This window comes from Pyxicephalus adspersus, chromosome 9, assembly GCF_032062135.1.
Source record: "Pyxicephalus adspersus chromosome 9, UCB_Pads_2.0, whole genome shotgun sequence".
NCBI classification, from domain to species: Eukaryota; Metazoa; Chordata; class Amphibia; order Anura; family Pyxicephalidae; genus Pyxicephalus; species Pyxicephalus adspersus.
In genome coordinates, this window is record NC_092866.1 from 32,487,302 (window position 1) to 32,502,232 (window position 14,931).

The window sequence follows — 14,931 nt, forward strand, 5'->3', positions numbered from 1 at the left end:
TTGAATTTTCCGCCCGCGCCGACGCATGCAGCGATGTCACCAGGAAACCCCGGTGATTGTCACTACACTCGCCGGCTGAACAAGGAAGGGGACGGACGTGTCCGGAGGAGCGGAGGGAGAAGGTGAGTATTTTTTTTTTATGTCCAGCGATCGACGCTGGACAGAACGAGGGGGGAGAGGAGGGAGAGGAACCCAGCTGGCTTAGAAGAGAAAGCCAGCCGGCTTCCTCTTCTAAGCTGGCTGGCTTTCTCTTCTAAGCCGGCCGGCTTAGAAGAGGAAGCCGGCCGGCTTTTTCTTCTAAGGAGAGGACACCCGACGCTGGAGGACGACGCTGGAACACGGACCCGAGGCTGGAACACGGACCCGACGCTGGCGGGACCAGGTAAGTGGGATTTTAATATAGACGAAAAAGTACGGGGTTATCCATCGTTGCAAATATTTTTTGCACGAAAAAGTACGGGGTTAGCGGTTGGGAGGTTAAAGGAGCAGACTTGCAGAAACGCTGTGTGTAGACATACAACAGCATGTGTGCACAGGAGTGAACTGTCATGTTCTGTGTTTGCTGAAAATCTTCTCTGTTGAAGGATCTGTCCTAAGGAGCCATCGTTTAACAAAATGTGTCTGTTCAATGCTGGAAATGTCAAATTGTCTCTATGCTAAATTCTAAAAATCTAAATATGATTCACCTGGTGAAATGGACCAGGCCATGTCAGAAATCCCTTTTACAGATGGATGCAGTTTGGTAGCCAGTCTTATGGTTCTGTATGTGAAATGGTCATCATTGTGGCTGTGAATTAAATTAAAGAAGGGGAAGGGGAAGGGGAATTTGAATGGCACAGAGTGATCAGAAGGGGAATTTAAACTGGCACAGAGTGATCAGAAGGGGAATACGGTATGAATGGCACATGAGTGATCAGAAGGGGAATATGAATGGCACATGAGTGATCAGAAGGGGAATACGGTATGAATGGCACATGAGTGATCAGAAGGGGAATAGTACAGTATTTGGTTCAGAATCTTTGTTTTCTAGAATTTCCTCCGTTAAAATTGGGTGCGTCTTATATTCCGGAGTGTCTTATACGGCGAAAAATACGGTATGTCTTTTATACCCTTGTTGAACACAAATTTGCGAATAAGGACACAGGAATATCCAGTTGGGCTGCAATAGTCATATTTGTGTTTGTATAATTGTATATAATGATCTTTGTATTGAGAGTATATTACTGATGTAACCCGATTTTGCTGAGCTAACCGAAAATGTTTTTTTATGTTCTGTTGATTTATTTTTTCTACCATTTTGTATAGCTGTAAATGTTAATTTTGCATTGTTCAGGGTTTTTTCCTTTTTACCCTTTCCCCCTTTGTTGTACATTTCGATCAAAATGTAATAATACATTTGAAAGAAAAAAAAAAACCTGAGGATGGTCCCTTGGTTGCCTAAAAGAAAAATCTATTGACATAGTCAGGTCTTTGACCAGAATTTTGCTTATGCCCTCCAAGCAAGTTGGTGTGGAGTTCCTATGAGAGACAAAGCCTCTTCAGGCTTCAGACTGGATTATGTTGTTGCCAGAACAATCAGCAGGAAGTTAGGAGTTAGGAGGCCTGCTTGATAATGAAAAGGATTCATGTGAAAACCCTGCTGTGGCATGGGGTGATTATCCCTGTACCTTACAAACAATACTTAATTGGTGGTTATTTTTTCCCATTGGCTTCAAAGAAGACTGAGTCAAATAGCAAGATCCTTGGACATGAAGTCTCCATAACTCATTCCTCAAGCAGTTCTGCCAGTGGATTAGCTTCATCCATCAATTGTACGCCTATTTCCATGTTCCTCCACATCGAGACTTTCAAAAATTCCTTTGCTTTGCACATGGGCCCTTACATTTTAGTATGTCCTTGTTGTTGTATGCCCTTTAGGCCCACCATATCACCTGGAGTTTTCACAAGGTCAATTTGGAAGATGTGGCCTCTCTAGATTAAAAAGGGAATTTTACCTATCATTACTCAAGAGAGATAGCTCAAGAAGCTTTACCCCGCCCAGAAAAGCCGACAGTTTCAAATATCACGAAACTAGAGTGACCTCCCACGATCCCCCAGCTTTTTAACTTACTTTGAAAAACAAGTTTCTCTGAGTATGGGCATTACCCCGGCAGCTGTCAAGTCTATATTCTATGATGTTTAGGAAAGTAGTCAACAATAATTGTTCCTTCTATCTAAAAACAACTATGATCCAGTGGTCCTTCCTATAAGTGGGCCTGTTGCATGTCTTACAAACCACAAACTGAGGAAATTCATCTCAACGTCTCCTTGCCAGCCAGCCCCTGACAGTGAACTGTGTTTCCCCCCGTGACTTTGATTCACAGGTTCCTAAAGTGTTTTCCAAACGAGCTGACCTTTTTAGCAATCATCCTTGATTGGCTTAGATGGCAGCGGTGTCTGAACCTTAGGCAACTTAGTGTTGGACTTTTTCTTCCATTTTCCATGATGTAATGGTTATAACTCTGGACTCTGAATCCAGCTATTCGAGTTTAGAAACCTAGCAGTATGAGTTCAGTGGGACCTTCTTTTCAGACTTACAATTCTTTTATGATTCCTGTAACAAGCTGTGCGTTACTGCCACTAAGGTCATTCAAATCCAGCAGTTGTTTATAATGTGTCTCATTATCCATATGGTCATCATGGCTATCTGAGCCATAGGCTCCGCCAAGCACTACTGAAGAAGTATTTCCACAAATACTAGTTATTTTAGCCCTCTTTCAAACATGGGACTTAACCGAATAATAGGAGCATGATGGGATGGGTATAGTGAGGGAAAGAATAAATTAGTAATAATTATTGTATTACAATACTAGTTTATTCTTTCCCTCACTAAACTATAAATTCTAATATTTAATTATTATTCACCCATTAGATTTACATTATTAGTATACTACAAGAAGCAATAAACCCCCAACACATCATCAAGCTCTTTTCTCAAGATACCCAAGTAGGACCTTATTATTCGATTAAGCTATTTTTCCACATTACAACGTGATATTTTGGTTTGATGTTTTTATACGCATCTCATGCATTGATAGTTGATTGCTATTGATTTGGCACAATCCTAACACTATAAGTATAGTAAGTTAATGCTTTTACTGCAATTATTATCGTTCCAATATTCCTGAATACCGCAAGAGTTATCCTTTATTGCAATATTTTATACTTTAAACTGATATTGGAACTTATATATCCACCTTCAATATGATTCTAATTAGCCACTATTGTAATTTTAGGGTCTCGGTATCCCATGAGGAAGCCCTCCTGGGCGAAACGCGTTGGGTTGAGACCCTGTCCCCTGATTTATGACTCAAACAAAGTCATAAACTTGCGTATATCGATGCATTTGGCGTGGTTAAAGCACCTTTCTTGTATTACTCTGTAACAGCGTTTTACTAATGTTTTAAAATTTTTTGTACCTAAATAAAATTTTAAGTGATTTTATACTTTTATACTTTATATGTCCAATTTGTGCTGTCACGCCCCAGGCATTGTGCGGGCCTGGAACAACAGGAACTGCTGCAGCTGGATGATACTTTGGCGCCTACTGAGGGACAGCAGGAGGATGAATCCCAGGGAACCCCTCTTTCATATTTGTGTCGACATATTGGGATGCCTACAGAGGGACCCCCTCGTTTGCAGCATCAAAAACCGGGATGATTACTGGCTGGCCACCCTTCTGGATCACCGCTACAAAGACAAAATGTCAGTTTCTACCCAACCCAAGAGATGAGCAAGAAAAGGAAAAGGTGAGCAAGAGAAGGAAAAGGTGACCCGCCTGAGCAGAATACTATGCGATCAGCTGTGTGGGGAGTTCTGCGCACCATATTCCACACAGGGAGCTCAGGAGGACACTGCCTCCACCGTATCCTCCTGTAGCGGCAGCAGCAGTAGTGGCAGCAGGCTGCACACATCCAAAATTCTAGGCCAAGGCAAGGGAGATTTTCTGGATGTCTGGCGAAACGTGATGCGGCCACCTCAAACAAGTGAAGTGCAGGGGCATAATCATCGAGAACGGATGAAGCGCATGGTGCATGATTACGTTGGCTCTTTTCTGGCTGGTGTTGCAGTTGGCACAGTATGCCATGAAGCTTCTTTGGTGCCCGGCATCCAGTGTTCTTTCCGAAAGAATCTTCAGTACCACTGGCGGAGTGGTCACGGACAACTGATCACGACTGTCGCCAGAAAATGTCAATCGCCTTACATTTTTGAAAGGTGGGTTACTAACAACTATCATATCCCCACTGCAGATGTCACTGATTGACTGACACAAGTACTCACTGGCCAACCAAGATGCCTCTGTGAACCAACACTGTTCGTGTGCTGAGTAGTGTTGGTGTTCGAATTCGGGTTGTCCTTATATTCGACCCGAATATGGCTGTTCGAAAAACACGGGATTCGACTGCAAGAATTCAGGACAAAAAAAGATTTAAAAAAAATAAAAATTAATCCTAAATGAATTTTTAATTAGTGTGCGTTTTTATTTTTAACTATTTTTTTTTTATTTTTTACAGGTTATCGGACAATTACATTATGAATCATAATGTCATTGTGGGATTCCCAGACCGTGGGAACTTTGCGGTTACAGCTAATTGGAAGCACGTGCCTTCAATTAGCTGTAATCTCAGGCGATACCAGGGCAATAGAAGTTCATTGGGGATATGTATCTCCATTCATCACCTCTACTGCTCTGTGATTGGCTGGGGAGAGGAAAATATATATTCACATATATACACTAAGAGTACCTGTCACATGAATATTAAAGGGTACCTGTCACATTATTATTAAAGAGTACCTGTCACATTAATATTAAAGAGTACCTGTCACATTAATATTAAAGAGTACCTGTCACATGAATATTAAAGGGGACCAATAACATGAAAATTAAAGAGCACCTTTCACATGAATATTAAAGAGTACCTGTCACATGAATAATAAAGAGGACCTGTCACATGAATATTAAAGAGTACCTGTCGCATGAATAATAAAGGGGACCTGTCACATGAATATTAAAGAGTACTTGTCACATGAATATTAAAGAGTACCCGTCACATGAATAATAAAGGGGACCTGTCACATTAATATTAAAGGGGACCTGTCACATGAATATTAAAGGGTACCTGTCACATGAATATTAAAGGGGACCTGTCACATGAATATTAAAGAGAACCTGTCACATGAATATTAAAGGGGACCTGTCACATGAATAATAAAGAGTACCTGTCACATGAATATTAACCCCCTAGCGTTCTAATTCTGTCAGTTTTTTGATGCAAAAAGTGATCCTATTTTATTTGCATAGAAATTTTTTTTTAAACTGTGGGCCTGTAATTCATAGGATGAACTCCCAGGTATAATAATTATATTTATTGTATTATAATCATAAATTATAAAATAATACATAATTATAAATAATATTTTTAAAAAATAAAAAATAATGAAATATTAGACAACAATGTAATCCTAAAATAAAATATAAAATTAAAAATGTACTTTCATTTTTATTTCATGTTGTGTGGTGTTTTTGTACTGTAAAACCCATTTTAAAGCAGATTACATTGTAATCTGCTTTTAAATTTCCCGCCCGGACATCCCCCCCAATACATCACCACTTGCATCACCCGGAAGATGACACATCCTCCTGGGTGATGCGAGTGGGAATGTCCCGCCTGCCTCACCCCGACACTGGAGCTGCTGCTCTGCTTCTCCAGAGAGATGCAAAGCACAATGTCACCCCCGGAATTTGCTATTGCTGCTCGCATCTGCAGTGAGATGTGAAGCATAATGCAGAAGTCCTGCATTGTGCTTCGCATCTCACTGCTGATGGGAGCAGCGGCGTGGCCCGGAATCGGGTGGTATTTGAAAGCTGATTACTCAGTATTTGGCTTTTAAATTTCCCACCCGGCCACGCCCCCCGATGGACCAGCTCCCCGACATCACAGCGGGACCATCTGATCGCTGCTGAAGCGCGAGGCAAAGGTAAGGGGGGCTCTAAAGTTACCCCGAGTGTGACTCAGGATTACCGCTTTTTGCATGTAAAAGCCACCCGAGTCACACTCAGGATTACTGCTAGGGGGGTTAAAGAGTACCTGTCACATGAATATTAAAGGGGACCTGTCACATGAATATGTAAAAGTACTTGTCACATGAATATTAAAGGGGACCTGTCACATGAATAATAAAGGTGACCTGTCACATGAATATTAAAGAGTACCTGTCACATGAATATCCTGTCACATGAATATTAAAGAGAACCTGCCACATCAATATTAAAGAGCACCTGTCACATGAATATTAAAGAGAACCTGTCACATCAATATTAAAGAGCACCTGTCACAATATTGATATTGAACTGTTCCTACCACGTTTATATGTGTTTTTATGCACTTTTACAAGCGTTTTAAAGCCTGAAAGGGTTAAAATATGTGTAAAAAAATTGGACAAGGCTTTATTGTTAAATTATTTTATTAAATGTGTGTGTTTGTGTAACAAAACTTTTTTTTTTTTTTTACAGGTTATCCAATGACAGGATGATTTCCAGGGCTCCAATGAAGCCCTGGGAATCCTCCTGACAGTGAGGGATCGCAGGGCACCAGGGGTTAAATGAGGACAAGCCTCTCCATTCACCCCTAGTGCTCTGTGATTGGCTGAGGTTTTTGTAGTACAGATACAGAACACATGTCACAGCTCCTCTAGGGCTACAGGAGTGATCAGGGGAGCAGAGCTGTCAGCATAGTAAAGCTCCGCTGACTGCTCTGCTTCCTGATTGGCTGAGGAAAGGGAAATCCTGATGATGCTTGAGCTGTCATCAGGGTTTCCTATTTCTCAGCCAATCACAGAGTACTAGAGATGAATGGGCACAAGTCTCCCCATCCATGTTTAGTGCTGAATGGCTGAGAAACGTAAAACCTCAGCCAATCACAGAGCACTAGGGGTAAATGGAGAGCATTCTCCTCATTTAACCCCTAGTGCCCTGGGATCCCTCACTGTCAGGAGGAGTCCCAGGGCTGTGCTCATTGCAGCCCTGGAAATCATCCTGTCATTGGGATAACCTGTAAAAAAAAAGTTTTGTTACACAAACACACACACTTAATAAAATAATTTAACATTAAAGCCTCGTCCTATTTTTTACATATATTTTAACTCTTTCAGAGAATGAGTAAGGGGTTTATGTACCCCTGTACTCATTCCCCAGGGTGGGGTGGTGGAGATCCGGGAGTCTCGTTAATAAAGGGGGCTTCCAGGATCCAAAGTCCTGCTAAACGTTTATAAAAGCCCCCATTGTTTTCAACGCTTGAAAAAGCCTCAATTGAGTTCAATGGAAGCGTTTTCTCGCGTTTTCCCGCCTTTTTCCAGCGTTTTAATTTTTTAAACGTTGCAAGCAACATTTAGGATAACGCTCAAAAACGTGCCTGAAGGAAACGTCCTGGTGTAGATTAGCCCATTGGAATGCATAGGGACTTCAAACATGGGCTTTAAAAGCCTCAGGTTAAACGCTGGGGAAACAGTCTGTGTAGTCTAAGCCTTAAACGCTGGGGAAACAGTCTGTGTAGACTAAAGCTGCGTACACACATCCAATAATCACCATTAGAAAGAATGGACGAACAACCCATTGGCCAAAAATTGTTCTAAAAAAAGAGACCAACGACGCCGACGAACGAGGATTGTCGTTGGAAATGAACGACCGCCACGGCGGATCTGATTGGCCGACGATCGTTCACTATCAATCATGTGTAAAGTCGTTCAGTGATCGTGCATGTTTCTGCGGTACACTTTCTCCTTTACATGTCACTCCCTGCATCGTTCAAACGATTGTATCTAGAATGTGGACACTGGTGGTGGATTATATTTGAACGATCGTATTGTTACAGCATGTACAGAATTGTGCAACATATGATTGTTCAAGTATTATCGTGCATAATCGTTGATCAGTCGTAATCCTTCGTTTTCTAACAATAATTTTTGGAAGTGTCTACCTAGCTTTAGCCTAATATTGATGTGACAGGTGCTCTTTAATATTCATGCAAAGTACAGGGGTATGTAATAGTGTTATGTATCTTTTTATGTATCCTTTTATAATGTTTCTTTTTATCATCTATCTTTTTATGTATCCTTTTACATCTGTTTGGAGTCTGTAGAAGCTCTATACAGTCCTGAAAAAAACCCAAATTTTTCCTCCCATTGACTTTAATGGTGTTCGACTTTGACATTCGACCACCCAAATAATTTTGCTCTATTCGAGCTAATAGCTGATGAATCGAATAGTGAGCTATTCAACCAACACTAGTGCTGAGTCTGTGGCTGCCTATCACCAACACCGTCAGCTGAGCCTGCCTCAGCTGAATTTTTCCGCTAGTTATCGCAACATCCAGGGGTAGTGTTGGAGTGCATAACAAGAATTGTATAAAAATAGCACTTAGGCATATTTCATTTCAAATGATGGGTTCAATACGACTGTTGGTGAGCCTTAATGGGGATTGCCATTGAAATGTCAAAGGGGTTGGATCCAAAGGAAGTGGAAGGAAAGATAACACCTCCTTGAACAGGAAGATCACAGCATACCAGGTGTGAGGTATGGGGGTTGTGCATGGAAGCATCTAATTCAAAGACTCCTCCAATCATCCTGTCTGGTGTATAAACAAGCCAGCTAACTGATGACCCCCAAAGGAGCCTGCAGAGGACCTGCCCCAATGCAACAGTGACACCTATTGGAGAATATCAGCGGGCACCTGTGAACAGTGTATTTGCGGAAATGGGAGGACACCTGAGTAAGGGGTGTGGCTGAATGTGGCCAGGGGTCCTGGAGATGTATAAGAAGGGACAGCAGCCACAAATCACTCTCTTATCTCCTCTTCTCCCAAATCTCTTATTCTCTTATATCTCTTTCTCTCATGCTCTTATATCTCTTATCCTCTTATATACATCCTATGTCTCTTAGACCTCTCTTTCTCCTACTTTTCTCTTATTTTCTCTCGAGCTAAGGTGCAGGGTACAAAGGACGGACTCTTTGCGAAACGTATTATTTTACTTTGTCTATGTGATTATTATTTAGTTTAATTGGAACAATTGTTCATATTTGTTAATTCTTTTCTCTGTTAATAAATATTTTGGTATTTAAGATCTGTGTGATTATTGAGCAAATAGAGACTTAGTGAAGATACTGTTTTTAGAGAAAAGGGATAAGGGAAACAGGAAAATTTTCTTTCATTATTGGCACCCCAGATGGGACAAGAGGAAAACCTTTCCTTCAGGTGGTATTCATTGACAATGTCAAGCTTGCCATTGTGCCAGCTAGCAATATACTTTACATTTCTGCTGCTCCTGGGAGGCCGACAAACTGCAGATGAAAACCCCCAGTACTGCCACACTGATAAGTACCATTGCCTTTGCCTAATTTTTCAGCTAAGTATTGTAAGATTGAGGGTTTGCATTCATGTCATCCACTTCATGATGCAAACTAGCAATATCGTCTATCTTCCTACCGCTTCCGGCACCACAGACAACAGCAACAGTGCTGGCACAAAAAACATCTTGGTCTGGCCCTTCACAAATTTCAGAGAGTTGTATTACACACTTCTGGGTGGCAGATGGTGTAGATGGACTACACCCAGCTCTAGATGCCAGTTACTAATGCGGTCCCCGCTCCGTCCCAGGGCCCACCGCCTTCTCCTGCTGTTGCTGCCTGTCGGTACTCTATTCACTAAAATTGTACACTTCTGGGTGGCATTGATGATGCACTACACCCAGCTCTAGATGCCAGTTACCAATGCGGTCCCTGCTCCGTCTCAGGGCCCACTGCCTCCTCCTCCAGCTGCTGCTGCTGCCGCCCGTTAGTACTCCATTCACTAAAATTGTATTACATACTTCTGGGTGGGTGGCATTGTCAATGCACTACACCCAGCTCTAGATGCCAGTTACCAATGCGGTCCCTGCTCCGTCTCAGGGCCCACTGCCTCCTCCTCCAGCTGCTGCTGCTGCCGCCCGTTAGTACTCCATTCACTAAAATTGTATTACATACTTCTGGGTGGGTGGCATTGTCAATGCACTACACCCAGCTCTAGGTGCTAGTTTACAATGTGGTCCACGCCCCCTCCCAGGGCCTACTGCTTCCTCCTGTTGCTGCTGCCTGTCAGTACTCTATTCACTAAAATCGTACACTTCTGGGTTGCATTGATGATGCACTACACCCAGATCTAGATGCCAGTTACCAATGCGGTACCCGCTCTGTCTAAGGGTCCACCGCCTCCTCCTCCTGATGTTGCTGCCGCCTGTCAGTACTCCATTCACTAAAACTGTATTACACACTTCTGGGTGGGTGGCATTGTTAATGCACCACACCCAGCTCTAGATGCCAGTTACCAATGTGGTCCACGCTCTGTCTCAGGGCCCACCGCCTCCTACTGTTCCTGCTGCTGTCCCCTGTCAGTACTCCATTCACTAAAATTATATACTTCTGGGTGGCATTGATCATGCACTACACCTAGCTCTAGATGCCAGTTACCAATGCGGTACCCGCTCCGTCTCAGGGACCACTGCCTCCTCCTCTTGCTGTTGCTGCTGCCGCCTGTCAGTACTCCATTCACTAAAATTGTAAACTTCTGGGTGGCATTGAGGATGCACTACACCCAGCTCTAGATGCCAGTTACCAATGCAGTCCCTGCTCCGTCTCAGGGCCCACTGCCTCCTCCTCCTGCTGTTGCTGCTGCCGCCTGTCAGTACTCTATTCACCTAAATTGTAATACACACTTCTGGGTTGGTGGCATTGTCAATGTATTACATCCAGCTCTAGGTGCCAGTTACCAATGCGGTACCCGCTTTGTCTTAGGGCCCACCACCTCCTCCTGTTGCTACTGCTGCTGCCTGTCAGTACTCCATTCACTAAAATTGTACACTTCTAGGTGGCATTGATGATGCACTACACCCAGCTCCAGATGCCAGTTACCAATGCGGTCCTTGCTCCATCTCAAGGCCCACTGCCTCCTCCCCCTCCTGCTGCTGCTGCTGCCGCCTGTCAGTACTCCATTCACTAAAATTGTATTACACACTTCTGGGTGGGTGGCATTGTCAATGCACTACACCCAGCTCTAGATGCTAGTTACCAATACGGTCCACGCCCCCTCCCAGGGCCCACTGCCTTCTCCTGTTGCTACTGCTGCTGCCTGTCAGTAGTCTATTCACTAAAATTGTACACTTCTGGGTTGCATTGATGATGCACTACACCCAAATCTAGATGCCAGTTACCAATACGGTCCACGCTCCGTCTCATGGCCCATCGCCTCCTCCTCCTGCTGTTGCTGCTGCCGCCTGTCAGTACTCCATTCACTAAAATTGTACACTTCAGGATTGCATTGATGATGCACTACACCCAGCTCTAGATGCCAGTTACCAATGCGGTCCACGCTCCATCTCATGGCCCATCGCCTCCTTCTGCTGTTGCCGCTGCCGCCTGTCAGTACTCCATTCACTAAAATTGTATTACACACTTTTGGGTGGGTGACATTGTCAATGCATTATACCCAGCTCTAGATGCCAGTTACCAATGCGGTCCCAGCTCTGTCTTAGGGTCCACCACCTCCTCCTCTTCCTGCTGCTGTCGCCTGTCAGTACCCCATTGACTAAAATTGTACACTTATGGGTGGCATTGACAATGCACTACACTCAGCTCTAGATGCCAGTTGCCAATGCGGTCCACCCTCCATCTCAGGGCCCACTGCCTCCTCCTGCTGCTGGTGAGGCCTGTCAGTGCTCCATTCAATAAAATTGTACACTTCTGGGTGGCATTGATGATGCACTACACCCATCTCTAGGTGCCAGTTACCAGTGCGGTCCCCACTCTGTTTTAGGGCCCACTGACTCTGCCTGTCAGAGGCTCTAGATGCTCTAGATGCCAGTTACCAATGCGGTAGCTGACCAGAGGCCACACACTGCTACTGCTCTCGCTGACTCGCTGTCTCTGGTCCTCCTTCCTTTTGCCTAATGTGTGCTACTTGTCTGCAACTTTATGGGTAGTATTCTTAACACATGTCATCCAGGTCATGATGCCAGCTAACATTTAAAATTATTAATAAGCAGGATTTATATAGCGTAAACAAATTATGCAGCTATATAAATTAAATAGGGGTGTGTACATTAAATAGCAGTTCTTCTGCTGTTTTGACAGCAGACTGTTGCTAGTGGGTTGAGTTCACCCTTTCTCAATGTCCTAATGTTTATGCTGCCTTGTGGAAGCTGTCCATCATGCAGAAATCCTATTTGCCTTCTGTCACTTTGCCTGCCATTTTCTGAAAAACCACAACTTTATGGGTGGCATTCCTAACACATGTCATCCAGGTCATGATGCCAGCTAGCAATCATTGATATTATTAAACAGGATTTATATAGCGTAAACAAATTATGCAGCTATATAAATTTAATAGGGGGTGTATACATTAAATAGCAATGCATCCTTCTGCTGTTTTGACAGCAGATACTGTTGTTAGTGGGTTGAGTTCACCCTTTCACAATGTCCCAATGTTTATGCTGCCTTCTGGACGCTGTCCATCACGCAAAAATCCTATTTGCCTGCTGTCATTTTGCCTGTCAATTGCTGGAAAACCACAAGGTCTTTTGGAACTTTTGTATTTGTCCCTTGTTGCCACGGTTCTCCCACATATACCTAGGAAATTTGGTGGTTCTAACATGTATAGGGGCTTTGCTAATAATGTTAAAGTTGACTTTAATAGAATTCAGGAAATCGGTTCTCCAAAATTTTGCAGACCCATCAGAAGTTTAGGAAATTTTCGCAAGACTGTCAGAGGCCTTCTCGCTCATCCCTACTGGTCACTCAACACCTTAATTTGTTCCATTCCTCAAGGAAAGTGCAAAGAATAAATCCCCCATAAAGCATGAATATAGAAAGGGGAACTACATAGAGCTAGATTTTGCTAGCATCAGAGAAATTCAGACTAGGGTCAAGATCTCACATTTTCCATAATATAGTGGGGAATATTAAGTCCAGAGTCCAAACATGAACAGCAAGCAGTGGTCTCAACACCCAACACACTTCAACAATTACACTTTTTCGGAGTAAATACAGTTAGAAAATTCAAATTCAGAATAAGAACATTCACAATGTTGGAGTTAACAAACAAACCACTTAATGGACTTTGTGGGGGTCATTGTCTGAGAGTTTGTATTTTTGAAAAGTAACTGGTAGTTAAAAACAAATAACTCCTTGGTATAGCCAAGAGGTAAGAGAGGCAGGGGTTAAAGCTGCTTGTCAGGAAATAGAACACCATTTGCTGCTCATGTTTGGAATGGTGGAAAAATTGGTATCACCAGAAATTCAGATATCAATTTTTGTGATACGTATTCATTAATAATTCAGATCGTATATGCTTCACTAAGCATATTCAATAAGGTCATTTTAAAATAACCTGTGTCCAATAATAAAGGCTGGTTTGTCTTTATCTAATATATGTCTCATTGCCTTATTGTTAAATTGATCAGAATATAGGACTACAACCACTCTCCTATTATCTTCTATCTTCAAGCAACTAAAGGAACCTTACCCTAAAGCTACAAACACACATCAAATTTTTCTCGCCTGATAATCGTTTCGGCCAGATATTGGGCGAGAATCTGGCGTTTAAGGTAAAATGTAATATTTCTATTATCTAATACTTCTACTATCTGTACCGCCACCAAACTCTAAATAGAAATTATTGCTTAAAAATCTTTGGCATCCAAGCTAGGGAGTGTTCTGTGGTTTCACCCACTGTTCTCTACATCACCACAAAACCTGCTAGTCATTTATGGGCTGGGGAGGACCACAGAGAACAGTAAGCGACTAAGATATATTTATAAAGGATTCTCTATGCATAGCAAATGTTTGTTGACCATTAGTCTATCTGTATTTTGCAGAACTATTTTGCAAAAAGATGATGTTAAAATCTTGTTTGTTAATGGAATCTTTCTATGGTGTTGTATGCTTATGGGTAAACCCTCCTTTACACCCATTTTTTTTTTAATATCCAGCAAACATTTACTGTGTCCAATTCTAAATAGATTTTTAAATATCCAACACAACCAAAAGATGTTTGAGCAAGCTTATCCCTTGAATCAAAAGTTACCTCAAAGAGGAACTTTACTCAAAAAAAACAAAAACACACTTACCTTCAATCCCGCAGAGCAGACCGATCACTCAGGGGGTCTCCGGCATCTGGTCCTGCGTCGTCCTGACAGCTGCCATCTTCGTCTTCTCTTCAGGGTTCTTCATCCACATCGAGATGTGAGATCAGGTGACGCAGGATAAAAAAAAATTGCCAATCTCATTGCGCATGCGTGGGATTGGGAAATTTTTTTCTTTGAGCAAAAAGGCTTCTTCTGTGCATGCCCGAACATGCGTAGAAGGAGTGCCCAGGAGCCTCCTGGGATGTCTGGAAGTAGGTATTCCGGGAGGCTTTGCGCTTCCAATTATTCTCGACCGCCTAGGCGGCCAAGAATTGGGAGGCAGGGCTGCACCCTTTTTAAAAAAAAAAAAAACGGTGTTCCACTTAAAAAAACAAAACAAAAAAAAAACTTAATTTTTACCCTACATAAAAGGGTTCTCAACCATTTAAAGTGAAGTAAAAATTCTGAGTATAGGTAAGCTTTAAGAAAAGTCCTGACTGACAGCCTTTTTTCATGGTAGAAGAGACTACATACCCTACATAAAAGGGTTCTCAACCATTTAAAGTGAAGTAAAAATTCTGAGTATAGGTAAGCTTTAAGAAAAGTCCTGACTGACAGCCTTTTTTCATGGTAGAAGAGACTATAAAATCTCTTCTGCCAGAGATCTGTCCACCTGCCCATCAGCTCTTCTACACACCATATCACTATGGTAGCGACATTAGAGCCCCATTGTGAGCCCTT